Below are 27026 nucleotides of genomic sequence, written 5' to 3'. Positions count from 1 at the left end.
GAGGAACTCTAAGATCTGCTCCAGCTGTAAGATTCTATCACTGTTGAATCCCTACAGTCTTAGGAAGAAGGGGATAGTTGGAGAGGTTGACAGGGTTAAGAGTTTTCTCAGCCATGAACACTGACCCCTCAAGTTATCAGTGTCATAACTTCCGCCTTCCTCTGTTGTGGTAGGTGGCCTGTGCTCTCTCCCGAATGCCTGCAGGGTCTTCCTCGGTTCTTTAGAAAAGGACATTGTATTCTGTTGTCCATTAGTGAAGCAACAGGGATTACTTCCATACAACAGCTGCTGGCTTCAGCCTGTGTCTCTCCTGTGTCATGGCTGTTAGGATGACTTCAAGATAAGCCTTCGTGGATCTCCTGATGCTTCATCCTTTGCATCTCTCTTCACCCCTGGAGAAGCCCTTCCCAGGTTGCAGATCCATATTTCTCTGAACAGGGAAACCAAAACTCAGGAGCAGAGGAAATAACAAAGTGAGTTGGCGTGGGGCTGGAACAGGGTCTTCATGCCTCCCAGCCTCAGATTCTGGAGATTGGCCACAAGCAGGCTTTGGCCTGGGGCCGAGGCATGGGAAGCATTTGTGCTGAAACTCAAGCCCCCCCTTGGCTAGCTCCCAGCTGTGGTTTCACACTTGAGCTGCAGTGGAGGAGGAGGAGGCATTTGGAAACAACAGTGGGGAATGGGAATTCATCGCCTGGCCCGGCTGTCCCACCCAGCGGCATCTCAGAGCAAGAACCACACCCGTAGGGGTTTTCCAAGGCTGTTTCTGATTTCCAGGAACTGGTGGTGCCTCCTGGAGGCCCTCTGGCCCTGCATTCCTGCATCCCTCTGGCTTCTTGGGAGATGGGTCAGGGACAGAGAGAGCACGCTTGGAGACAGATGGCAGGGAGTACGGGTAGGGCTCTACATTCTCTGCACGTCCTTGTTGAGTGCCCCACCCAGCTCAGTGTAAGATCCTGTAGAAGAACCTAAGGATAGAAACTCTGGGCTGGGAGTCTGATGCAAAGCAGGGATGCTCCACCGGCATCCCCGGGGGGCCTTTTGGTCCTGAACAAGCACTTACATGGCCAGCTTCAAGAGAAAATCAGGGGAGAGCGTGGGGAGAGTTAAGCTCTCCCAGTCATGGGCAGCCCTGCTCTAGGCTCTCAGTTGGGAGGCAGACACATATCTTGTTTATACATAGTCCTGTGCATGTTGTCTCCCCCATTAAACTGTGAGCTTCTGGAGGGCAGAGACTGTTTTTTTCAATCTTTGTACCACCTGCGCAATACCAGGCACATAGTAAGCCCTTAATGAATGCTTTGACTGACTGACTAATTGGCTGATCGAAGAGATATAAGAGCTCCCAGACTGACCCAAGAAAACAAAGACTGAGAGAAATGAAACAATTTCCTCAAAGTTAGATAGCAAGTGACTGGCATGGAGCTCTGAAAACACCTTGTCTGATGGGACACATGGGCCTTTCTCTTAAAGAAGCCCTTGTCTGATGGAAGAGTCACAGTCCCTGTTCGGAGGAACCTCTTGGACTCAGAGAGAACTCATTCCAGGATGATGACATAAAGCATGGGGATTGGCCTTCCCTCCTTCCCTCACCAGTCCTTTTCCATCTTGGTTTGACCTTCCCACTTTGCCCTCTTGACCGGCTAACCTTGCTCTAGGGTTATATTCCTATTGTCCTTGATCTTTTACTCTTATATTCCTTCCACCTCTTGGCTGTAGCCCAAATCTGTTTTTCCCCCCTAAGGATAACAAATTCGTCTCTATCCTCTCCTACTCTAGCTGCTCCTTCTCTCATACTCACTGACTTACAGTGCTAGGGAGGATTGCAGTTGGCTTCCTGTGTACTCGCCGCTGCCACTTCCAGATCCTTCTCCACCGTCGTGATTCAACAACCCCTCTTTTCTTTGAAGGTTCTACCATCCAATTATATCTCCATGCCATCTACCAGCATCCAGGGCACTCTTCTCACTTCTTCAAGCCCCTTGCTCAGTCTCCCTCTCGTCCTCATTCCCTGTCACTCACGGAAGGCAAGATTTAAGTGTGAGACACTTCAAACCCCAGCTCTCTGTCCGTTGCATCACCTAAGTATTAATAGTTTTCTTCGGAGTAGATTATAACTTCTTGGAACCTACTATCTGGTCTAAAAAGCTCAGCAGGTTTTCCCTTCTGTTGCTTTTGCAAGAAGCCTCCTGTTAACCGTGGCTTCTTCTAAGGCCTTCAGAATACTCATTAAGCCCCTGACTAGACAGCCTGCCAATCCAGAGATGACAGCCTCTCAAGGTTAATGAATGTATGATAGCTTTAATCTAATTATGAGAAACTGCCCAGCACAGGCCTACTCTCTAGACAAATGTTCCCTCCACCTGGGCTACTATTGAATGTGTACCAAGGTCGAGCTTCCCAAAAGACCAACCATGAGCTCAGCCTAGTCAATCAGTTCTCCCAAACCTATGAGGCCAGATCATGAAGCAAGATTTTACTGATAAGTGACATTAGGAAAAAAAACCCAACTTTTCCTCTCGTGAAGCAAAAGCAATTAGGTTTCAAATTTCACTTAACTGAAGGGAATTTCTACTAAAGACCTACTTCTGCCTGTCCTCCACAGATAGGGGAGTTGATAAAACCCCAAGGCTCACCACAGGCATTGGAAGACTATCAAGAGTTGTCATGGTTCAATATCCTTCCAATCACCTTGGGACCTATGCTATATTCTTCAATAAGCCCCATTTGAATACATTAGGTTTGAATTTCACTTCTGAGTGGTGCAATGGTAACTTTTACACCATACTCATGCCTTTTTGTGAGAATTAATTGATAAATTTTGAGGAATGAGAAGACTACCAAGCCTGCTTTTGAAATTATCTTCTTAAACACAGGATACTCAGTCAACTTTGACCCTGCCATCACTGAAAACCGTTTCAACTAAAACCAAAAATTTCCACTTAATTAAAACAGATTAAATGAGATATTTGTAAAGCACTTAGCACTGTGCCTGGCACATAGTAGGCACTTAATAAATGCACCCTCCTGACTGTTCCCAGTCTTAAACTCCTGTACTTCCACCTCCTGTTGCCTCCTCACTCCTAAGGAACCTGTTCTTTGTCCTCATAGTGACAGTCAAGGGACTGAAAATCTAATTCCAATCTCTAACCCTTGTTCTGTCCCTCCTTTCAGAGTCTTAGCCCTATAGTTAACCATTACAACATTTAAATATTTTGTTCTATTGTTTCCCTACCTCCCCCACCCACAAGCATGAATCTCTAACCTTGGGTCACCGTGTTGGCACCACCATCCACCTTTTCTATTTCTCCTAACAGCTGCTTAGAAAAGTCATTGATTGTACTGACTGGGCCCTCAAACGCTTACCCGGATCTGTGATCTCATCCCTTTGGACATTCCTTGCCCATGCCCTCCTGTAAGGTCTTCCTGTGGAAAGGGGGAAGGGGATCCAATATACCGGGGAACTTTTCTTTTGAAACTGGGGAACATCCTTAGGATCCTAATGGTGACAGTGGGCTGTCCATTATTTGTACTTTTTTCACATGTGACCAATCCATGTTTTTTGCAACATGCTTTGCTCCGCTTTTTCTTCATTATTCTTTGCATGACCCCAGGGGTATTGATCTCCACCAATAAGGAAAAAGTCCCATAATAATAGGCTTCAGGACTTGGGTTATAGTTGTAATGTGTTGGGGTGATTTTTGATTTTCATTCTTCAGAGACTGTAGTGTTTACATGACTTCATCTCCTGTCTTTGAGCCTTTGCACTGGCCATATTCCCAGACTGGAATAAGCCCTCTCTTTTTATCTTTCTCATAGTCTCTCTCCTCCTTTAAGATGAAAATCAGGCAATATCTTATGAATGAAGCCTTTTTCTGATACCCCAACTTCTAGTACCTTCTCTTCCAAACTGCCTTGTATTTAACTACTTTGTGTGTGTGTGTGTGTATAAACATCCATACACATATAGATAAAACTGTATATATGTATACATTTAAATGTATTTATGAATACATATAAATTTATTCCATTAATTTATGATGCATATATTTTTAAATGTACTCGTCTTCTCTGTTAGAATATAACCTTTTAGAGAGTAGAAATCATTTATACTTGGATCCCCAATTATTAGTTAAGTGTCTAGCACAAAGTAGGCATTCAACAAATACTTGTTGATTGATTGTTTATCTCACAATCATACAACACTCCTGAGTGATCACTCTCTGGGCTTCCCCACCTCTATTACTAGTATCCCTCCTATCTTGAAGACAGCTCTACCCTGAGGACCTCTTTGAAGGTGAGTGAGTCCCTAGTCCCCTACACATTTTATGAGGGGCCCCACGCATGCTCACTTTACTTCCAGCTTGACTCACCTCCTCTCCAGAACTTTGTTCTTCCCCTCTTCCCTCCCCTCCTTTCTTTCCAGCTCCCTCTTATCTGTGTTGTCTTTTCTCCATTAAAATCTAAGCTTCTTGCGGTGGGAGTATGTGTTTTTGTTTTTCAGTCATTTTAGTTGCATCCAACTCTTCGTGACCCCATTCGGAATTTTCTTGGCAAAGATAGTGGAGCAGTTTGCCATTTCCTTCTTCAGCTCATTTTACAGATGTTTACAAACAGGGTTAAGTGACTTGCCCAGGGTCACATAGCTAGTAAATCTCTCAGGTCAAATTTGAACTTGGGTCTAACTGACTTCAGGCCTGGTACTCTATCCATGGTGCCACCTGACTGCCCTGGGGTATATATAGATAGTCTTATTTATTTTACTTTTATTCCCAGCACTTAGCATAGTGCCTAGACATAGTAAACTGTAATACATAATCTATCTATCTAATATATCAACACTTGTATAATAATACAGGCCTTTGTTTCAGGATGAAACTTGAGGTCATTAAAAAAAAAAAAAACTTTGAAATTTCCCAAAGACTCTCTTCCTCCTATTTAATTTTGGGCCTAACTCATTTTCCATTTGCAACCAAGATATATGTAACTGAAGGGCCATATCTAATTGGTTGTCCATCCAACTCCATATCCTAGTCTAGACAAAAGGAATTCTTTATCCACTTGATTTTTCCTATGTGGATAGTTAAGCAAAACTATTTTGAGTGATTAGGAATCTCAGTCAGGAGCTCTGCAGTGTTTCAATGCCTGATGACCCTTAGGGGGGGTCATCAGATGAAGAAACTGAGCTGCAGAGAGGTAGAGTAATTTGCCCAACAGATAATAAGTACTAGGACCAGGATTTGACCATGGGTCTTCTATCTCTAAAACCAGATCTCTTCAATGTGGCAATTTGTTTTCCTTGACTATACATAGGTTTGTTTTTTTCTTGCTTTTTCCACGTGGGGAGGGGAAACAGAACAGAAGGTGGATCTTTGGAAAAAATTTGATCTCCTTGATGAGGATGACTCCCAAATCTGTGTCTCCAGCTGTAATCTGTTCCTAGATCTCCAGATCCACAATTGTAACTGCCTATTGGGCATCTCCATGTGGATGTTATATTAGTGCCTCAAACTCAGCAAGTAAAAAACTGATCTCCCTAAACCACTGCCTTCTCCCAACTCGCCTAATCTATTGATGGTACCACCATCCTCTCAGTCATCCAAGCCTGAAACCCTATTTGTCCCTGATCTTTCCCTCTCACGTCACTGCCCTCTCCACAGCCAGTCAGTTGCCAATTCCTCCTGATTCTACTTCCCCAACATCTCTGGCATCTGTCGCCTCGTCTTGGCTCATGCCACTACCACCTTGGTTCACATCCTCATCACCTCTAGCCCAGACTATTTTAATCACTTCCTAACTGCCTTTCCTGCCTCCATTTTCTTTGCTATCAGTCTATCCTCCACACAGCTGCTTAAAAAAAAAGTAGCTGCATGAAGGCATGAATTTGTCTGTGACGATGCGGTAGGGTGGGAAAAGCTGGTCTTGGAGTCACGAGTCCTAGTGAGAATTATGGCTCCAAACCTTCCTGGCTGCCTTTCAATTTTTTCCACTATAAAATGGGGATAATATCACCTACCTCACAGAATTTTTTTGAGCATCAAATGAGATGTGTTTGTAAAGCTCTTAGTTCCGTGCTTGGCACACAGTAGGCACTTAATAAATGCTTGTTCTCTTTTTCTCTCCTCTTTACAAGTGTTCTTGTATCTACTACTTCCTCATCCATCATTCTTCAGTCTGTTTTTAAATAATATTATTTATATATAGATCTGGTCACATCTCTTCTTGGAGAAAACATTTCTAGTGGGTCCCTAGACCTTATGAAATAAAATTCCTACTCCTCTTCCTTGTTTTCAAGGCTATCCATAATGTGAAGCCATGCTGCTTTTCTAGAATCATCTTGTATCATTTCCCTTCATACGATCTAACTAATTGAATTAGGCCCAAAGGTACCTTGCAATTTCATACCTCCATGTCTTTGTTCAGGCTGTTCTCTATGCCTGGAATGCCTTTCCTCCCCCTCTTCACATAGCAAGCACCACTGGAAAGCCAGCATCTCCAAGAAACCTTTCCTGATGTCCTTGGTCAGTAACAACCTTGCCTCTCACACTTCATATAACATTTACTTTTGTAACTCTCTAACGCAATCATTATATAATATTATATGTTATGACTATTTGTGTTTATTCTCCTCCTCCACTCATCTGTAAGCCCTTCTATGCCAGTTACCATGTTTTAACTAAACTTTATGTGCCTAGGGCCTGGCACACAGAAGGCTATTAAGAATATCTGTTGTGCAGGTCACCTGCTGAAATTCTAGAAAGGCTTGTTGTTGGCCAAATAAAAATAATACAGGCAGACATTTGAAATAAAGAATTGAGATGGAGGACAAAGCCTTTTCGTGGTCCTACCTAGGGGCTGTTGTTCCTTGGTTCTCTCCCTCCCATTTATTTGTATGGGAGGTCAAGAAAAATTTGGGGTTTCACACCCAGATAACACTTAAAAAGTTATTGGAAAGTGAGTCATTAAAATAAAGGCAATTTTGTGAATTTTGGCAATTGAACATTAAATAGTAGTTTAACAAGGCATTTCTAACCCTAAGTCAGGTAGAGGCTTGGGACAGAGAAGCTGCCCTTGATGATCAGGAAGTTAAAGTTTAAAAATAGACTTATTCTCTGAGGGCACTATTTAACTGACTGGCTGTACTGTTAAGAAGATTATGGCCCCTGCAATGAAGACTCATTTTGGAGAAGAAAGTCAGTTCTCTGAGCTCTGAAAGTGTCTCCTATGGGAAGAAAAAGGCAATTAAAGATTTTTCTCTACTCTGATGACTGGGTGTAGGAGGGGCCTCACTTTCTAACAGAGGACAAGCTCCTTTGCTTTCAGCCAACGGAGAGATGACAGAGTCAAATCTTTCTTGGAGGAGAAGAGAGAAGGTCTCAGCAAAGGTGTCCAGTTAACGTTGGAAGCTGCGATCAGTTATAAGCTCCAAGATGTTTTGCCAAATGGAGCTTTCCCTGAAAGTGACACACAACAACCAGGGGACCAATGGAGGGCCACGAAGGGGTGGCCACAAGAGATCATAGGAAGCAAAACACAACAGAAGCAACATGCCACATCCACGTTCCCAGTAGAGACTATACTCTTGGCAAAGACTGCCCTCTACATGAAATCGTCAGGTTAGGGATGTGCTGGATCCAGTTCAAATGGAGAGCCAATCGTTAAATTTTCAGTGTGAGCATTTATGCCTTATATATAGGCAAACACTACAATCAGAGCTTAATTTATTGTTTTGTTGATAGTCTAGACTTAAGAAAGTAATGGGGAAGATGTTAGTGATGCAGATTAAACTGAAAGGTGTGTCAGGTACATTTTTTTTTCTTGGAGAGCTGGTTACAAGCACATCCGTGACTGGGGTTCAGGCCCACCAGAAGCAACATGACATCTGGAAGACATTTGTGGCCCTATAGCATCAGAAGTGTGAGTTGCCACTCCAAAAGGACATCTTGGTTATGTGTTCCCTATATGTGTGTACCCTTTCATACATGTATTCTGGTCATATATGCGCATGTATTCCCTACATGTGTACCCCTCCATTTTTATTCCTTAAATCTGCATACACTTCCACACTTCCCACTGGTGGGGTGTGTGTTTGAGGGAGAAGGTGTCTTAGGTTTTTGGAGGAAATACTCTCCTTATTAAGCCCTTTATTAAATGCCTTTGCTTTTAGGTATTTATATTCTCTGGATGACTAGCAAAAGATAATGCCCTGGTGGGGGAGCTAAATATATTAGTGAAGCTATGGTTTTGAATGGATGAAACTCTAGAGAATTACAGCCTGTCTGGGAGTTCTCATGTGTAAGTTGTAGTGAGACAAGCCAGGAAGTGCTACGACTATAAATTGCAACTGTAGCTTCAACAAGATGCTGGCTCCCTCTGTAAAAACTTGCCCTAGCTGGCCTTCATGAAAGCTTCCCCCACCTCCTTTGTAGTGGACAGAGCACTAGCCCAGGAGTCAGGAAAACCCAAGTTCAAATTCAGCCTCAGCCACTATTAGCTATGTGACCTTGGGCAAGTCATTTAACCTCTGTTTGCCTCAGTTTCCTCAGCTGTGAGAAGGGAGTAATAATAGGTCCTGCAACTCCATACTGCTTTACTCAGGACCACATATGCCTTTTCTCTGGACTTTCTTGGAGTCTGGAAAACCTGGGTTCGCATACTTCTGGTTCTGGGACCATCGGCAAGTCATTTTAACTTCTCTAAATGTGGTCACCTGTAAAATGAGGGGCTTAGATTCTAAAGCCCCCCCTCTAAACCTATTATCCTTTTATCTTCATTCTCTCCCAAATCCAATGAACCCCAAATCTATTTAACCTGCCTTTGAAGTCTCCTGAAGTTGTTTTTTCTTAAGCTTCAGTAGAAGGCAGGACGTGGGGAAACTGACTGTTGTCCGACCTGTCCAGGTTCCCCATTTATTTCAACCTCTCTTCCTTTTTCTTTCTTTAGAAAAGTTTTGTGTAGGGGTTTGGGAAATTTCCCAGTTGGTCCCCGGTGAGGGACCGAATGAATCCAATACCTGGGTCATGGAGGGAGGGCCAGTACAAGCCTGTTCACGTTCCTCCTGCCTCCTCCTCCTTCCCCACTGTCTGACCTCATCTTCAAGGCAGGATCATGAAGGATGCAGTGTTTGTCTTGGCTTCTCCTTTCTCTAGGGTTTCAGTGGCTTGGTCCCCTCACCCCTCCAGGGAAAATATCTGACAAATTCATTTATAATGAGGTGTTAGGGCCTCCATTTTCTCCTGGCAGTGGAATTTGCATTTTAATAGAGGAACCTGGAGGTCTTAATCTGAGCAAGAGATCTACTAGGGAAATTTCAGGCAATCTGATATGTGGAAGGAGGGGTATTTTTATATCCCTTACATCAGATTATTTAGGCAGCCACCCCTCCCCTCCACCTAGGAAAGGTTTCCTTATCTATAAAATAAGGAGATTAAATTAGATTTTCTGTATGGTCTCTTCCAGTTATAGAGTCTACACAGGAAAAACCAAGTGGATGAATGAATGAAAGAAAAAGCATTTATTAGTGAAAGAATGAATAAAAATTTATTAATCAATGAATGAATAACAAAGCATTTGTTGATTACTTATTATGCTCCAGGCTCTAGCTAAGCTCTGGGGGTATATGTATATGTGTGTGTGTGTGTGTATGTGTGTGTATGTGTTATATATAGACAGGTTGTCCTTTGAATCAAACAGGAGATCAGTTGGATGGATTACTTTCGGAAAGTCATAAAGCTTCTTTTAATAATCCCCAACTTTTCTGAGAAACAAGAGCTCATCTTTTAAATGCCTATATTCTCAAAAGCCTATGATGGTTGTATGTAAGAAAACTGCAACACATAACAAATAAGGAATTATATAACAAAGAAAATCTTGAGTACGGGCTGCCATCAGCAAAATGGATGATCCAAAAATATGAGCTGATAATCTTGTGAGAGAGAGGGATAACTAGTGGACAGTTAAGGTCCCTTAAGGATATTATCTTCATATCAGAAAAAAAAAGTAAGGGAGACCCGCTGTGATAGACTTAGGGGAAATCATGGATAAGAGTCATATAAAATGGTCAGGCACAGATGGGTCACAGTCTGGCTCATTGAAGAGTACATTCATATTGTCGAGATCACAGATATATTTGAGAATTTAAGATTATACAAACTAATGATATGGCACTTAAGTGGATCACATGAATAAATCATATTTCAAACATTAAATAAATTATACAAATATTATTAACCATTATAATTGTGAAGTGATTATCATTCCATGGCACCAAGAATAGTATGATATAGGGATTCCATTACCATTTCTTATACATATATATATATAATTATATATATTATATATATAAAATTATATATATACATATATATGTATATATATTTAGGCAATTGGGGTTAAGTGACTTGCCCAGGGTCACATAGCTAGTAAGTGTCAAGTGTTTGGTCTGAGGTTGGATTTGAACTCAGGTCCTTCTGATTTCAGGGCCAGTGCTCTATCCACTGTGCCACCTAGCTGCCCCTCCATCACCATTTTATAGATGAGGAAACTGAGGCTGGCAGAAATGAATTGGCTTACATTGCATCACACATGTAGTAAGTGTCTGATGAGGGATTTGAACCAAAGTCTTCCTGACTTCAAGTCCAGTACTCTATCCACTATCTGATACAATACCATGATTTGTTAAGCCATTCTCTAATCATTGATGTCTGGCTTTTTGTTCTCACACATAATCCTATGAATATTTTCATGTGTTTGGGATTTTTTTTCTGTGAATAACCTCTTTGAGAGCATCACCACTGTGGGATTTCTGGGTCGAAGGGTATAAACAATTTAGTAAGACCCAGGGAACTTTAGTTGAAGACTAGGTTAGAAAGCTTAAGTATGTTCCAGCCTGGGACTGGGTAATTTTCTTTTCTACACACTTCTAATTAGCTTACCCTGGGGTATTGTTTCTGAATTTGTGTATTCTCTTTTCTCTTGTAAATAAACCCTAGAAATACACTTCTGTGGTTTAGAGTACATGGATACAGGGAGATGTTGATGGGAAAGTAGGAGCAGATGCCAAACTCCAACACCAGTTGCAGTGACAATAGAAGAGGAAATAGTAATTAGGGAAAGGATGCAGCAGGTTCCTGAGCTCAGTGGCCTCAATAGACTCAGGGACCAAGGAAGTTTAATAAGACTGGTGCCTGAAGTTGAGGATTTGTTGCAGAGGGAATGTTTAGAACAAAGTAATAAGGGGCTAGATGAGACCTGGTTGCCTCCTGATGACAGTTTCCTTGGCCAGTCTTTCGAGCACTGGTTGCACTTTCACTCATTTTCCTTCTTCCCATCCTATCCCCAACTCTGCTTGAGTAGGGGAATTGGAATATACTCCGTGTTCTCCATCGCTATTTCTAAGCTCTTCCTCTACCTCCATCACTCATTAACCTCTCCTCCTATGACATTCATTCAATCCATATCTACCACCCCATCAAAATTCTGGTAACTGTTGTCTACCAACCTCCAGGACAATTCCTTTTTCCCTTAATGAGTTCAATGTTTGGCACACTAGTTTGGTATTTCTCTCCTCACCAACTCCTGCCCTCACAAACTAAGGGACTTTAACAAACATATTGATATCCTCTCAAATACTCTAACCTTCCAGTTCTTCAACTTAATAATTTCCCATGACCTACTCTTCTACCCCCACCACAGCTATACACAGAGATAATCATACTCTTGATCTTATGTATAATCACCCACCAATGAACCACTTCCATGTTCACTTTAAAATTTCCTTATCTTACCAATCTGTTATTCCACCTCTCTCTGCCTTGCAACCCCCACGCCCTGTTTTTGTTTTCATTATGACCTCTAATTCCTTGACCCCTCAGTTCTTTCCCAGGCCGTCACCCCAACAAAGGCTACATTCTCTTTCATTTCCCATTTTGACCCCTTGGTGACTCTACATTGTCCTCTTCTCTCCAGTCCCTTGTCTCTGAATCCTATCAAAAATCTTGCCCTGCCACGCCTCAGCTCTGAAGGACTCTCACCATCAACTGCCTTCACTTCTACTGACATACTATTGAACAAAGCTGGAGTAAATCACAAACCGATGCTAACTGGATCCACTATCAATTTGTGCTACATAATCTCAACTGGGCCCTCACTGTGGCAAGGCAATCCTTTCTAATTCATTCACCATTGCACTCACTACAGAGGGTTTTCCAAATCCCTTTATCCTTCCTCAGATTTCCCATAGCTCTCCTTCTCTTCACCCTTTCTGCTGAGAACCTTATATTTCACTGAAAAAAAAAACCAAGGTGTTCATCAAGAACACTCATCTTACATCTCTCAGATGCCTTCTACTACCACTTCTTCCTTCAACCCAGTCTAGGGGTGTACTAGTAAATGTTTAATAACTGGCTTTCTGAAAAAAAAAAGTATACACAACACACTTTTAAGTTTTTAGTCTGTAGTATTAATATTTTCTCCATCACTTTATTAGTCTAGATAATTAACAAAACAACAAATCAAGCTCTGATTTACAGTGTTTGCTGATTTCTGAGATCTAAATTTATATTTAAAATTCAACATATCCCTGCCCCAGTCTCACATGAAGAGGTGGCTCTTTTCCTTGCCACATCAAAAACCAAGATAGTGATAGGCTTTGAGATCATGTCAGATCAGTTGAAGGAATCAGGAATGTTTAGCTCGGAGAAGAGGCTTCCAGATATGATTTCAAGGGTTTGAGTGGCTATCTTGTGCCAAAGAGATTCATAGAAGGTAGATCTAGTAGCCGGGGCAGGGGGAGGGGTGGAGTGAAAATTGAGAAGGGGCAAACTTAGGCTTGATGTTAGGAGAAAAAAGAAACTTACTACAAGTTAGTGTTGTCCCAGAGTTGCACAGGCTGCTTTGGAAGGTAGTGAGCTCTCCCATGTTGGAGATGTTCAAGGAGAGCCTGGGTGGCTATTTGTGAGGTGTACTGCAGGAAAGATTCATGTTCAGACATGGGTTGGACTCCGTAGCCTCAGAGGGTTCTTCCAACTCAGGAGTCTGGAATCCATGGGAATCCGACGAAGGTCAATGAGGCCTAAAGCCGAGAGCCGAATACCTCGAATGTTTTGGGCAGTGATGGAACCCCAACCCATAGACCAATGCTATTAGGATAGGGAGTTTTTAAAGTCATTCCCTTCTTCCTCTTTCACAGAGCCAGTGATCCCTTAGGACACAGTACACAAAGGAGAAATCTCTCTCCTTTGACCCCTAGTTGGTGGCAATGGGTAAAACCTTTGTGATATATAGAAAAAAGCACAGAGCTTAGACCTCAGCAATAATGATTTTGCCACAATCATTAGGCTAGAATATTGTCCAGAAGTGGGATTTGAATGAAATCCTCTTACTTCAGAATCAATGTCTTTCCACCATAGTATTTCACAGATGAAGAAACTGAGGCAAACAGAATTTGTCTGGGATAGAGTAACTGACCTGATTTCAAATCTGGACTCAGATACTTACTAGCTGTGTAATCATGGGCAACTCTTCTGGGCCTCAGTTTCCCTTATCTGTAAAATGGCAATAATAATATTTATACTGCATACTTCAGAGGCCTGTGGTGAGCAAGCATCTTGTAAGCCTTAAAGCAACAAAGAAATATAGGCTTTAGAGAGAATCTAGGTGATTCAAGTCAAGGGAAAGGAAACTGGGAGCCTGCTTCTTAGTCAACTCAGGCTCAGACCCTTAGCTCTCCACCTAGACTCTCATTAAAAAAACAAAAAAAAGCAAAAAAACAAACAACCAATGCTGATCTATTGTTAAAAAAAAAAAAGTGGCCCAGGTCCCAATCTCTCTGCAGTACCTCCCCCCACTTTGTTTAGACCAGCCTGTTATTTGCAGCAGTCCCAGGTCAGGGAATAGGGCCCAGCTGGGTGGAGCCAGTCAGCACGAGGTCTTGCACTGTTACTGCAGCCAGAACCCAACTCATGGAAAATTGGGCCGTTTTCCTGGGGAGGAAATGAGAAGCACTTAACCGCATCGGGGAAGCTAAGGTTACAAGATGGGACATGTGATCTTGGTTTAAAAAAAAAAAATAGCACACCAGCTAGAAACTGCCAAAAGCCAGGGAGAAGCATCCTACAGACTGGAGCAGGGCCACACTCCACCTCTGGGACAGTCTCTGTGATCTAGGACCAACAGCAGGGAAAGGGGAAAGGAGACAGAGACAGAGGGACAAACAAACAGGGGGTCTGCAGATGAAGCTACAGAGTGGGAAAGAAGGAGAGGGGAGAGGAAGAGAGAGAGAGAAAAACACAGAGAGAGAGAGAGTCGGTGCCAGCAGTTAGACAGAGACAGAAAAGCAAAGAGAGAGTTTGCAGATGAAGGAAGGGACAACGCAGGAAAGGCTGGGAGGGGAGAGAAGAGAGAGAGAGAAAAACAGAAAAAGACAGAGATAGAGAAAGACACATACACGGAGAGTAAGAGGAATATACAGAGACAAGAGTAAACAAATAGGGAGCTTAGAGATACAGAGTGGGGAAAGTAGGGAGGAGAGATGAAGGGAGAGAGAGACAGGGAGACAAAGGGGGAGACAGAAGGAAGGGGGGAGAGAGAGAGAGAGAAGAGAGCCTCACTGACGTGGTTTCCGGCTGGTTTCTTCCCTTATTGTTATAGCCTTAAGTGCACAGGGTCTGAACTTCCCTTTGGAATCTTTCCTTCTAAAGAATATATCCCCTGAAGAAGGTTTATGGGTACAGGCAAAGAGGGAACATTTTCCTCTGGAGCTACTCTGGGCCCTTTCTCAGGATCATGGGACAACCAGGTTATGGGACAGCAGATGAAGGGACAGGACTGGCCAGCCTGTTCCCCAAATTGGCTGGATTCCCATCTCCAGCCTTCTGTAGGGTCTGAAATTCCACCATTAATTACATTCCTTTGGGCTGAGAGCTTATTCTCTGTTATTACAATTCTGATTTGCTTGGGATGGGTCACACCCCAGGCCCTTATCAACTCTTAGCCTTCTGTCAATGGGAACTGCAACCTCCCTATACCTGAATAGATGGGATGTTCACAGAGGATACAAGTTCATAGAAATTACAAATGGTTGGGACCTTGATGGATTATCAGACTAACCCCTTGTTTTTCACAGGAGAATAACAGGAACTGTGGGATTGTTCTATGAACAGGCCTACTTTCACTATACATCTTTTCCCAGAAGGTGCTCTCTCTGTCTCTCTGTGTCTCTGTCATCCTCAGTCTCTCTTTGCCTCTGTGTCTCTATCTGCCTGTCTGTCTCCAAAATCCTTTGAGTTCAGATAAAAAAGACCCATTAGGCATGGCTGATGAAGTCATGACCAGTACTCTCTCTCCCTGTTCACTCATGCCCCTTAGAAGGCTCAGCTCAGGTCTGACCTTCTATACAAGGCCTTTCTCAGTTTCTCCGGATGTTAGTGCTACTTCCTCTTACTGAAATCAGTTCCATAGAACGTAACCTCTGAGGACAAGGACCGTCTCAAGGTTTTGCTTTTGTTTTGGTAACCTGCATCCCAAGGCCCGTTGCTGTGGGACTCTCTTATTGTTGGAGATGAAGCCCCAACCCTACATGAGAGGCAGGAGAAGTTGGTGAGAGGGGAGAGCTTCAATTCTCAGCCAGGCCCCCTTCAGGACTCTCCAAGAAAATCTTTGCTTAGCATGAAGTTGGCTTGTAGTGTCACAAGACAAGATGGAAGGGGCCAACCCTACTTCAGATTGCTGAAGGGAAAGACTCTGGAAGACTTGAGAGGAGCAGGCAGTCTCCATCATGTTCATGTTCCCAGTTTGCTACTCTACAGACTTAAGGGAGTTTTCCCCTTGGGCGATAATGAAGGAGCTCTCCCATTAGGCTTGGGACAGGGTTTCCATATTTGTAGCCTGAAGGCCTAGCCCAGGGCCTAGAATATAATATGTGTTTAACAAATTTGAAAAAAAAAAAAAAGAGGGGGAAAAGAAGCCAAGTAAGCCTGCTCCTACCCTGGGGACAAGCCTCTGATATAGACTGAGATATATTGAGATATATTGAGCCCTCACTCACCTGGTCATACAATAAGTCCTAACCCCAACTATAGACTGAGTCCTTAACCCCATTCATCCTTTCAACAAGTGTTTAAGTGCCTACTGTGTGGAGAGTATTTGTGGTAATCCCTAGAGGTGGGAGTAATGGGAAGAGAGGATGAGAAAGAGGTCATACAAAGTTTAGAAGACATGGTCCCTACCCACATGTAGTTTACAATCCATGAGGATAATGAGGATAATACATAATAATACATAATAAATACAATAGAGGATATTACACAATATGAGGATAATATACAATAATGCATAATAAATACAATGTAGAGATGTCGAGGAAGAACTGTGTGAGATCCTAGAGGCAAGGTTTATTGACAAGGTTTATTATCAGGGAAGGCTTCTTCGGATGGGTAGAATTTGAGTTGGGCTTTAAAGGATGGTTAGGAATTCAGCAGACACAATTGGAGTGTAGGATGGCATTCCAAGCATAAGGAGCAGTCTAGGGAAAAGTACGGAGGCTAGAAAATGCAGAGCAATAAGCCTGGGCCGAAAGTGATCCCTCATCCATCTAGGAGCAAAACTATATCCCTCTCTGAGCTATTATCTATGTCTTTCTGGCTATCCTGGGGCCACAGACAGCAGGTATCATCAGGGTTTGTCTGTATTTGTTGAATGGGGAATGTGTGAGCCAAGAAGCAAGAAAGTATGAAGCCTGGAACTGAGCAAGAGATGAAAGAGAGGAAGGGAGGAAGCAAGAAGCCATGGAAGGAAAAAAAAAGATGTCAGCAGGGGAAATGTGAAACAGAAGTGAGTAGGTGGTAAAGGTGGGTACTGGGTGGGGGGCTGTTAAATTTGATAACTCCCTAGGGGAAATTTGGTCAAAAATGGGTATGTTTAGGGGTGGAATTTGAGGTGAAGGGAGAAGGTAAATCCTGACTCGACAAGGTCAGAGACAGTTCAGCAGGATAGAGAAGCAGGTGAACAGAAAATCTACTCTTCTCTGGAGATGGTGAAAGATTGTCCTGGGAAAGTTCTGGGCTACACTAGGAGATTAGGCTGGAAGTTGAGGGAGAGGCTAGACAGAGGCCTCTGAATAAGCCCATGCATGCCTATCTATTTATCTGAGTCTTCCTGTTCATAGGAGCATAGATTTGGAGTCGGAAGAGATCTGAAAAAAATATCAAGTCCAACCCCTTTCTTTTACAGATAGGAAACTGAGGCATAAAGTGGTTAAATGACTTGTCCAAGATCACACAGCTAGTAAAGGGCTGATTCCAGGTCTTTCTGATTCCACTTCCAGCATAGTCTGCTATACCATCAAATGAAATAACATGCATATAGCACTTTAATGCTATATAAATGACAGCTATTATTATTAATATTATACTAATATTATGTTATTATTATTAATGTTATACCATGCCACCCATTTCATAATTGTAGAATTTTATAGCTGGAAGAGACCCATAAGATCACCTAGTCAGTCTTCATTTTGCAGGAAAGAAAATTGAAGGCCACAGAAGTGAAATGATTTAAAGAGAGCTGGTCTGAACACTCCTCAGAGTGGGAAGGAAGGAACTTTTGCTGTATCCAGAAAAAAGACTGAGAAGGTGTTATGGTCAACATTTAATTTGACAGCCATATGATAGCACAAGGTGTTGTTCTAGGCCCTGGTCATATAAAAGTGAGAAGCAACATAGCCCCTGCTCTCAAGGACTTGAGCACATAGTAAGACATGGTTGGACATGTACCTACTTCAGGGATCTCTAGGAACAAGGTCACCCTTGAAGTGGACTTTGGAAAAGCAGGAGGATTTTAACAGGTGGAGATGAGGGAACAGACTTCAGATGTGGAGGCCAACCTGTGTGAGTATTTAGGAGAGTTTGGCATATTCTATGGAGAGTAGCTAAAAGGCAAAGTCTGTGGAGGGAGTCCTATGAAATTAGGTTAGAAAGTTGAAAGCCAGGCTGTAGTGAGCCCTGGATGTCAAGCAGAGGAAGGTGTATTTCATCCTATAGGCAACAGAGAACCTGCTCACCCTTGGAATAGCCCTCTACAAGCCCAGTCCACTTCTCTCATTGAGGACCTCTTCCTGGAGGGTCCAGGCCTGCCCAACTTCATTCCCTTCCAGGCCCTGTTCTTGATTTCCTGCACTTTAACCAGATATCTTCATCTTCTCTCACTCTGACCCTCAGCACTTTCAGCTATGTTTTATGTGCTATTTTTTCCCATTAGAATGAAAGATCCTTGAGGGCAGGCATTATCTTTCTTTTTGTTCTATTTGTATCCCCAGAGCTTAGTATAGTGCCTACCTCTAGTACCTGCTTACTAAAAGTGCTGCACCAGTCCCTCCAGTCAGCACAGGGCTGTGGGGGAGATCACTGGGCACTCTAGTGGGTAAGGAAGACTCAGAGGAAGTGGGGCTTGGCCCTAAAGGATGGCAAGGGCTGGTTACCTGGATAGCAGGACAGAAGGCATTCAAAACTGAAGGGAATGGTATTAGTAAATACAGAGAGGTGGCACTGAGGATAGTTTCTGAGGGACAGAGAGGAGATGGGCCTGGATGAGGTGTTGGGCCATACTGAAAGAGAAACTTGGAGATGTAGAGCAGGGAAATATTGGGAAGGGCCTTGATGCCAGAAGTTTGGCTTTTAGAGAAAGGGAACAAGAGAACAAACATTTATTAAGCACCTACTATCTGCCAGGAACTGTGCTAAAGCACTTTACAAATTTCATCACATTTGATCCTCATAACAACCCTAGGAGGGAAGTGCTATTACGATCCCCATTTTATAGTTGAGGAAACTGAGGCAGACAGAGGTCAAGAGACTTGTCCAGGGTCACACAGCCAAGTGTCTGAGGCTGGATTTAAAATCAAGTCTTCTTGACTCTGGACCCTGCTCTCTGCCCACTATGCCACCAGCTACCTTGGCAATGAGAAGCTATTGAAAGGAGTTTATCTAAATTTTGTATCCCCCAGTGCCTAGTGGGGGGGAACTGCCCACTAACATACTGTTTTAGCACAGAATAAGAGCTTTATAAATGTTTGTCGTATTACAGCTTAACATACATTATAATCCAGAAGCAGGAGAAAAGTTGTAATCAGATCTAAAACAGAAGTGTCAAACACACGGCCAGTAGGCCATATGCAGCCCACATGCAAAACCCCTAGATTAAAATGCAATTGGGAAATATTTAACAAAATAATTAAAATGTTGATAGTATTACTATGTGGTTTTCTAAATCAATACACCCTTATATACTATTCAATGGTCCCTGTTTCTATATGAGTTTGACACCACTGATCTAAAAGATAATTGTAAGTTAAGGCTTACTGGCATCCATGCAATATGAAGGAAAGTCTAGGAAGTACCCCCTCCTCTTGCTCCCACAAGTAATGGGGCAAACCTCTTATGGTGGAAGGACTGAGATATGGATAGAGGTAAGAGTTGCATGGATCAGTGGGCACAAATGAGGTTCTTCTGGGTTGTTGTAGGGGTCACTCCTATCAGTGAAAGCACAGCTATGTCAAAGGACTGGGATACTGGAGTATGTCATAGACTAAAGTTTACAGGCAAGAGGGTGATGCGGTCAGATCTGCCCTTTGGGCAGAGTAATCCTACACAGGCCTGCAGGATGGAGCTGTACAATGAGGGGCCTGGCGTAGACCATCTTTAAAGAGGTTGTGTGGTATCCTGGAAAGAATACTAGTTTTGGAGTCAGACGTTCTGGGATTCAAATTTTTCCTCCACTCCATATGAGCGATGTTGACCAAATCACTCAACCTCGATGGTCCCCCTTTTCCTCATTTGTGAAATGATAAGATTGGCCCAGCTGGCCTCAGCTCCTTTCCCACTCTTAGACTTAGCATCTTACGTCCTTTCTAGATCTAAATACTATGATTGGATTGAGAAGAGACTGTCCACACAGTTAGGACGAAGATGTAGCTTAATTCATGAAGGCCTAGACGAAGGAAGAGAAAGGAAAGGATACAATGGAAAGACAAGGGAAATGGATTAATTTCTTGAGTGAATTCCTTGAAGACAGGTATGTTTCATTCATGCCTTCGTATGCCTCTTGCCTAGTGCAGACCTGTATCAGCAGCGAGGGCTGCCGGGAAGCACAGCTTTCTTTCCTCGATGAAAGGAGAGACTGAAGGAATGGGAGAGGTTTTCCTGACTTTCCATGACTTCCTTGGTGGAGGGTAGACTTCCCATACAAATGCGTGTTAGCACATCCCTGATGTAATTTCTAGTCCTAGAGAGCTGCTTAGGGTCACACAGTCATACGTGGCAGAAGCAAGAACTCAAATCCACGTCTTCCTGGCTCCCTGGCTAGTTCTCCAGTCAGTACACCACACCACCTCTCACATACTAGACACTTAATAAATGCTGATTGATTGATGGAGGTCATAGCCTCATAAAGAAGCCCCCCAGGATTCTCAGGGGATCTATGGAAGTGACAGAAAAAACAGTCTGACTTTGCACTGCATCAATCACTCCAGAAATAAGAGGTGGGGGTGGGAAGGATACCCAGCAAGTGTCTGAGCCCTTCAGCCCAGGAAAAGAGACACGGATCCAAGCCATGTGCGTTCTCACTCAAGCCCTGATCTACACACAGCCAACACCCCACCCTCCTCATTTCGATGCTCCCGAGCTGCACAATCTCCTTCTGTAAACAGCAGGTGGCGCCATGTCTCTGGGATTGGGAATTTCCCAAGGCCAAAGAGGAAAAAAAACGACTTCCCTGAAACACTTTCTTGGGCCATTCAGGCACCCCAGCTAGAAAACTTGGAGGAGAAGTTTACTGAGCCCCAGAAAGACAGTCTTTGTAGCTTGTCTCCCATACACTACACCTCCCTCGGTCCCTCACTTTGTTCCCACTTCCCCAGTCTCCATCCTACATCTCTGTGTTTTCCATTCCTCCATCTCTGCCTCCTCTAATCTCTGTCTCTCCTTTCCCCATCTCTCTTCTCCTTCCTGGTTTCTCTCTCCTCCTTTCTCTGTGTCTCTCCCAATCTCTGTCTTTCCCCACCTGTCTCTTCCTCTCCCTGATCTCTGTTTCTCCCACCTTCCCTTCAACTTCTCTGCCTCCCAGACTCTTGCCCCCAAAGTCTTCTAACTTTTTCATGTTTACTCCCCTCAGTCCTTTCATGCTGTCCCTTCCCACCCCTCCTCAGGTCCCTAATAGACTTCTATCTCAAGTTTTGCTCAATTCTCGGGGATGGGGTGGAGAAGGATGAGAATTAGGGTCTACTAAGTCCCGTGGGGAATGGTGCCACCAAACTAGAGAATTTCATTTTTTCAAAGGTAGGGGGCTGGGCTGTTCTTAGCCTATGAATAATATCAAATCAGCAAAAATTAGGTGACATGAAAAATTTCTTCCCCCACCCATCTTCAGCCTGAAAGATCTTTAGTAATCCTGGGGGTCTATCTGAAAAACTGGGGGTACCTGCCACTTCAGCATCTTCTGCCCTCTCCCCAGCCCGCTTCTGCCCTTTCCAATCCCTCTAATGCTCAAAGAGCCTGGGAGAGCTGGAGAAATGAATGGGGGTGGGAGTTTCCCTGAGCCTCACCCTTTGGGGCCCTGCAGGACCATTGTATCCACTGGGCCAAGGGGCCTGCAGCCCCCTGTGTATTCGAGAAAACAATAACATGAGAGACAATGTATTGGAGGGGATAATGCAGGCAAGGGCTGAGCACAGGCATTGGAGTTGGGGCCAAGGCTGTGGGGAGGGCAAGAAGAAAAAGGATGGAAGAGGGTGTAAATAGAAAGAGTGTGGACGAGAGTTGGATAGCATTTTTATATTTAAAAAAAATCAAAGAAGTTAGGGAGATGGTCTGAGAAGGAAGGCACTTACTGACACATTCATGTGCCTATAGAATGGTCAGATTTTTTGGGGGGGAATGTCTGTTTTTATTTGAGTAATTGTAAGCAAGGATAAGGATGAGGGAACCTTCCATGGGACCCTTCAGAGTGGCTCTCCTGCCCCTGCAAATACATAATGGGGTGAGCACAAGAAGGGTGTCTAGAGCTTCTCCCACATGAGCTCCCAAATAGTTGTGGGATGGAGAGGAGAAATAAAGGAACTGGGATGCCGCCATTGCTAGGCCTCTCTGTAAAGAGTCTGTATATAAGATGCAGAGCTGGAAGGGACTTGGGAAGGTTAATGAGTAGCCTGCCCTCATTTTACACGCGAGGAAGCTAAAGACCAGAAAAGGGGAAGGACTTGTTCAGGACCCCACCGGCAATAAGTCTGTGCCTCTTCACCTATCTTCTACGTGGCCCCTTCTCTCCTCTGACGCTGGCACCCCGCTTGGTGCCGGTCCCCTTTATCTCCTGCCTAGACTGTTGCAATAGACTGCAGGAGGATCTGCTGCCTCAGTTCGCTCCCCGCTCCAACTCCTCCACCATTCGGCCACAAAAGGATTTTCCTAAAACATAGGTCCCTTGCCACCCCCTCACTCAGTCAACTCCAGTGTCTCCCCATCACCTCCACAATCAGATACAAAACCCTCCTCTTGGCTTCCAGAACCTTTCATAACCTGCCCCTCTTCCTTCCTCCTTTCCAGTCTTCTTACACTTACATTCCCAGAACACTCTTCAATCTAGTGACATCAGCCTCCTTGCTGTTTCTCAAACAAGACTCTCCATCTCCAACTCTGGTCACCTCATCTTGGCCTCCTGGCTTCCCTGGCTTCCTTCAAGTTCCAGCCAAAATCCTACCTTCTATAGGAAGCCTTTCCTTACACCCTTAATTCTAGTGCCTTGCCTCTATTGATTATTTCCAATATATTCTGTGTATAGTTTGTTTGTCCGTAGTCATTTGCATGTTGTCTCCCCCATCCGACTGTAAGCGCCTTGAGGGCAGGGACTGTCTTTTGTCTTTCTTTGTATGCTGTCCTGCTTAGCACAGTGCCTGGCACATACTAGCCACTTAATAAGTGATTATTTGACTATTAACTAACGGGGCAGCATGGAGTAGAGAGAGTGGTGGACTGGGAGTCAGGAGCCTCAAGTTTGAATCCTGACAGATCCTAACTGTGGGCAAGTTATATGGGTTGGGAATGATAACGCTCAGAGTAACATTATCAGAGGGTCGTTAGTTTATTATATGGACTAGCAGAGCTGGGATTTCTGCCTTTAAAGACAGGACTCTTTCCACTTTGCCATCTCATCTCCCACGTGGTCCTATCTAACTCTACTCTGTTTGGCGCTGGCAAGTCCCTCCTGCTGGTGACCAAGCCCCCTTGCAACTTTAAAGCTTCAGTTCTGCAGCCTGAGACCCTTCACCCAACATCCATGCCCTGCTTTCCAGGCCTTTTCTTTCCCAGCTCTTCTGAACTCCCTTCAGCTTTGGGCTGAGTGGATCCCTCAGTCACTCTCCAGTCCCCTACCCTCTCTACCTCTGCCCCTCTTGTTAAAAGCCTTTGGAGAACAAAGGGTCATGAAAGAGAAGTTTATCCTTTCAAAGAGGGAATCAAAAGGCAAACCCACTTTTCTCACCCACTGTCAGGTAGCTGATGGAGTCTACAATGGCTCTCTGGAGAGCAGCCAGCCAAGACAGAGGGCATTGGAGGTCTCCTCTCAGAACTATGTGGTAAAATTGGAATAAGACAAGAAAAGCTCTCTAAAAGCAAGGCCTATCTCCTGCCAGAGCAGGGAAAATGTCGGTGAGGAATGTTCCCCTTTCCCAGATGCCCCCTTGTTCTGGAGTGATCCTGGAGGAGGACGGTGATGGCTACAATCTCTGGTCTTGGTCCTGGGTGGAATCCTAGTTGGACCTTACTATTGTGATCACTTTAGGCAGCTAGGTTGTGCAGTGCATACAACTCTGGGTCTGGAGTCAAGAAGACTCATCTTCCTGAGTTCAAATCCAGCTTCTGACACTTGCTAACTGTGTGAACCTGGGCAAGTCACTTAACCCTGTTTACCTCAGTTTCCTCATCTGTAAAATGAACTGGAGAAGGAATAGCTAAACCACTCCAGTATCTTTGCCAAGAAAACCCCAAAAAGGGTCACAAAAAGTCAGACAGGACTAAAAAATGACTAAATGACAACATTATAATCACTGCTACCTTTGGGTGAGGGCAGGACCCCCACCCCATACCCAGCCTGCTACTGGCCTCTACCCAGGTGAAGACTTGTCTCAGTTCTTTGGGCCCAACACTGATACCAGCACTCACACCAGCACCAAAGCCAACTCTGGGAGGCAGCAGGAGCTAATGGCTGAGTCGGAGGATCTGAGTGCAAATCTCAGCTCTGATACTTTCTTGTGATCCTGGGAAAGTCATTGAACTCCTTTCTTTATCTGGAAAATCAACACTAGATAGCCCCTAAGGTCTTTTCAAATTCTAAATCAATGAGCTGATGATCTTTATTGTTCTGGGCCTCAAGGGCAGGGCCACCATATCCAATAGGACATACTCTAAAAAAATTGTGTAGCAGATAAACTTCAGTGCTTTTTATCCAGAAGCCAGGTCCTGGGGTGATATTGATCTGGGTTCAAATCCTGGCTCTGACATTTACTAGCTGTGTGACCTTAGGCAAGTCACTGAAGCTCAATGCCTTGGTCTATATGTGATATACATTGCATTGGATCTTCCTCCCAGATCCAGGCAGGCTACATCTGTTTTTCAGGGTTCTAGGTAGCCTGAAGGGTTTGTGGGGTTCCCTTCTCTACTGTGGTCTGCTCAAGCCCCTACCAGCCCATTGCTAGGTGTGTTTGACTAGCAGCCCGGTTCCTTGTAGCCACTTAACATCAATTAGCCTTTACAAAGGGTAATCTAGAACAAAGGACAGACATTTCCCTAAAGAAACTTTCAGGGTATCTTCTCTACACCACCTTCATCTCTGATTGGAGGAGGCTCAACTCAGCTCAGTTCCTGCATAGCGTTGGTCCCACTAAATTCATGTCCAGTTGTAGCATAACTTCCAGATAAGTTTTCTTCTCAGTCTCTTCTGGCACGGGTCCAGAAGGTCACTCCTCAGGGTCATTCTTTGCTCTTTGAGGCATTGATGCAGAACTCAGCCTACACTGACTCTGGGATTCCTGGGGCTCACTCAGCTGACTTTTACTTACAAGGTCAGAGACTCTACTCCCTTCACCACAAAGGGAAAAGAAGAAACGAAGAGGCCAAGGATGGAGGTCCAGGCCTCGATGGGGAGAAGGACCTAAGGCCCCTCCCCTTGTAACAGGGACTGAAGGAATCCAACTATGAACAGAAGAACTGAGTGAAAGGGAAGGGGGAAGAGAGACAAGGCCTTTTGAATGCCTCCATAGCCAACAAAAGATCTTCCTCTTCACCACCAGATACAGAATGTCCATGCTTATGTGTACCTGGCAGTCTCTCCAAGGCATTGCCCCTCCATGTCATCACAACTCTCCTAGAAGCAGGCTCCCTAACTTCCTCCACATGGAGGCACAGTTCGAGGCTGTGCCCGACCCCCATTCCACATAACATGAGGAGGGGGTGGCCTGAATGATCTCTAAGGTCCTTTCTAACCCAATCAATGATCCTATGAACTCTTCAGTGTTCTTTTGTGTAAGATTGGGTATTCTAGGCATTTATATTTGTCTCATCCCCTACTAGATTATAAAACTCTTCAGCGCAGGGACTCCATTTTATATATTTTTTTCTTTCTCTGCCAGCATCTAGCACATTACGCTACATTCACCAGGCATTTAATCAAATGTTTTTTGAATGACTGAGTGACTGTTATATCATTTATAACATGTTAGTACTTTGCACTTTAAAAGGCCAGCTAACTCTGATGTTGTTAAACAAATCAACACTCATTTATTTAGTGTCTACTAAAAGGAGGCACAGTGCAAAGAGATATGCAGGGAGATCATAAGATATGGTGCCTCTTCTCAAGGAATTGATGATAGGGGCAGCTAGGTGGTGCAGTGGATAGAGCTCCGGCCTTGGAGTCAGGAGGATGTGAGTTCAAATCTGACCTCAGACACTTGACACTTACTAGCTGTGTGACCCTGGGCAAGTCACTTAACCCCAATTACCTCACCAAAAAGAAAGGAAAAAAAAAAGGAATTGATGATGCCGTTGGAGAGACAGGACTCTCTTATAAAAAAAAAAAAGACAATAAATAAAACCATAGCTTATAGATCTATAGCTGGGAGGTACCTCAAAAGCCATTTAGTTCCACCCCCTCATTTTACAGATGAGGAAACTGAGGCCCAGGAAGATTAAATTATTTACCCAAATTTGGACCTTGGAAAATAGTAGTTATGAGTCAGAGGAAACATTTGAACTCACTTTAGAGCCAATCTCATGTTATTGCCTCCCTAGATGGTTTAGGATAAAAAAAAAAGGAGATTTTGAAAATTTGTTTCAGGAGGAGATCACCATGTGTGGTGGTGGTTAGAGAAGACTTTTTAAAGAGGGGGACTTTTAATCACGACGGGTAAAAAAGAGAAAAGCTCCAAATGCTGCTGCCGGTGGCTCTTCGTTATACCAAACCTGGCTCTGGAGTCAGAGGCCCCGAGTTCAAGTTTCTGGTAACCACTACCTGCAGTGGTGAGGTAACGCCTGTCTCCAGAGGAAACTTTACTAACTTCTAACAGATCACTCCAGAGCAAGGAAAATTCGACCCTACTGTGTGTTGCAGAGTATCTGAGGCAACGTTCTTGTCTCCTATCTACTGAACCATAAGCTAGATTGCAATCTTCATTGGTGAAGGAAGTTTCCACATAGTGAATCCTCTAAACTGAAGACATCACAGATGCCTCACCTGCTTTCAAATATGAACAGAAAGCCGTCTCCCTTGATCCAGCCCATCTCAGTCTTCAGGGACTGTAACTCCAGGTCAAGGGGATCTTGTCCTGTACTCCTCATAGTCAGCTTCTCAATCCTGTAACTTGTTTAGGGGCCTTATCTGTAAGGGGCGGGGTGGAGGGCGCTCTCCTATGCTCCCGTTCACACAACTTGTTCAGTCACGTCTGACTCTTCCTGAGCCTATGAAACATACTATTCATAGGGTTT

Source organism: Vombatus ursinus, unplaced genomic scaffold (assembly GCF_900497805.2).
Source record: "Vombatus ursinus unplaced genomic scaffold, bare-nosed wombat genome assembly UNPS02014778.1, whole genome shotgun sequence".
Taxonomy (NCBI): Eukaryota; Metazoa; Chordata; class Mammalia; order Diprotodontia; family Vombatidae; genus Vombatus; species Vombatus ursinus.
This window is presented reverse-complemented; position numbering follows the sequence as displayed.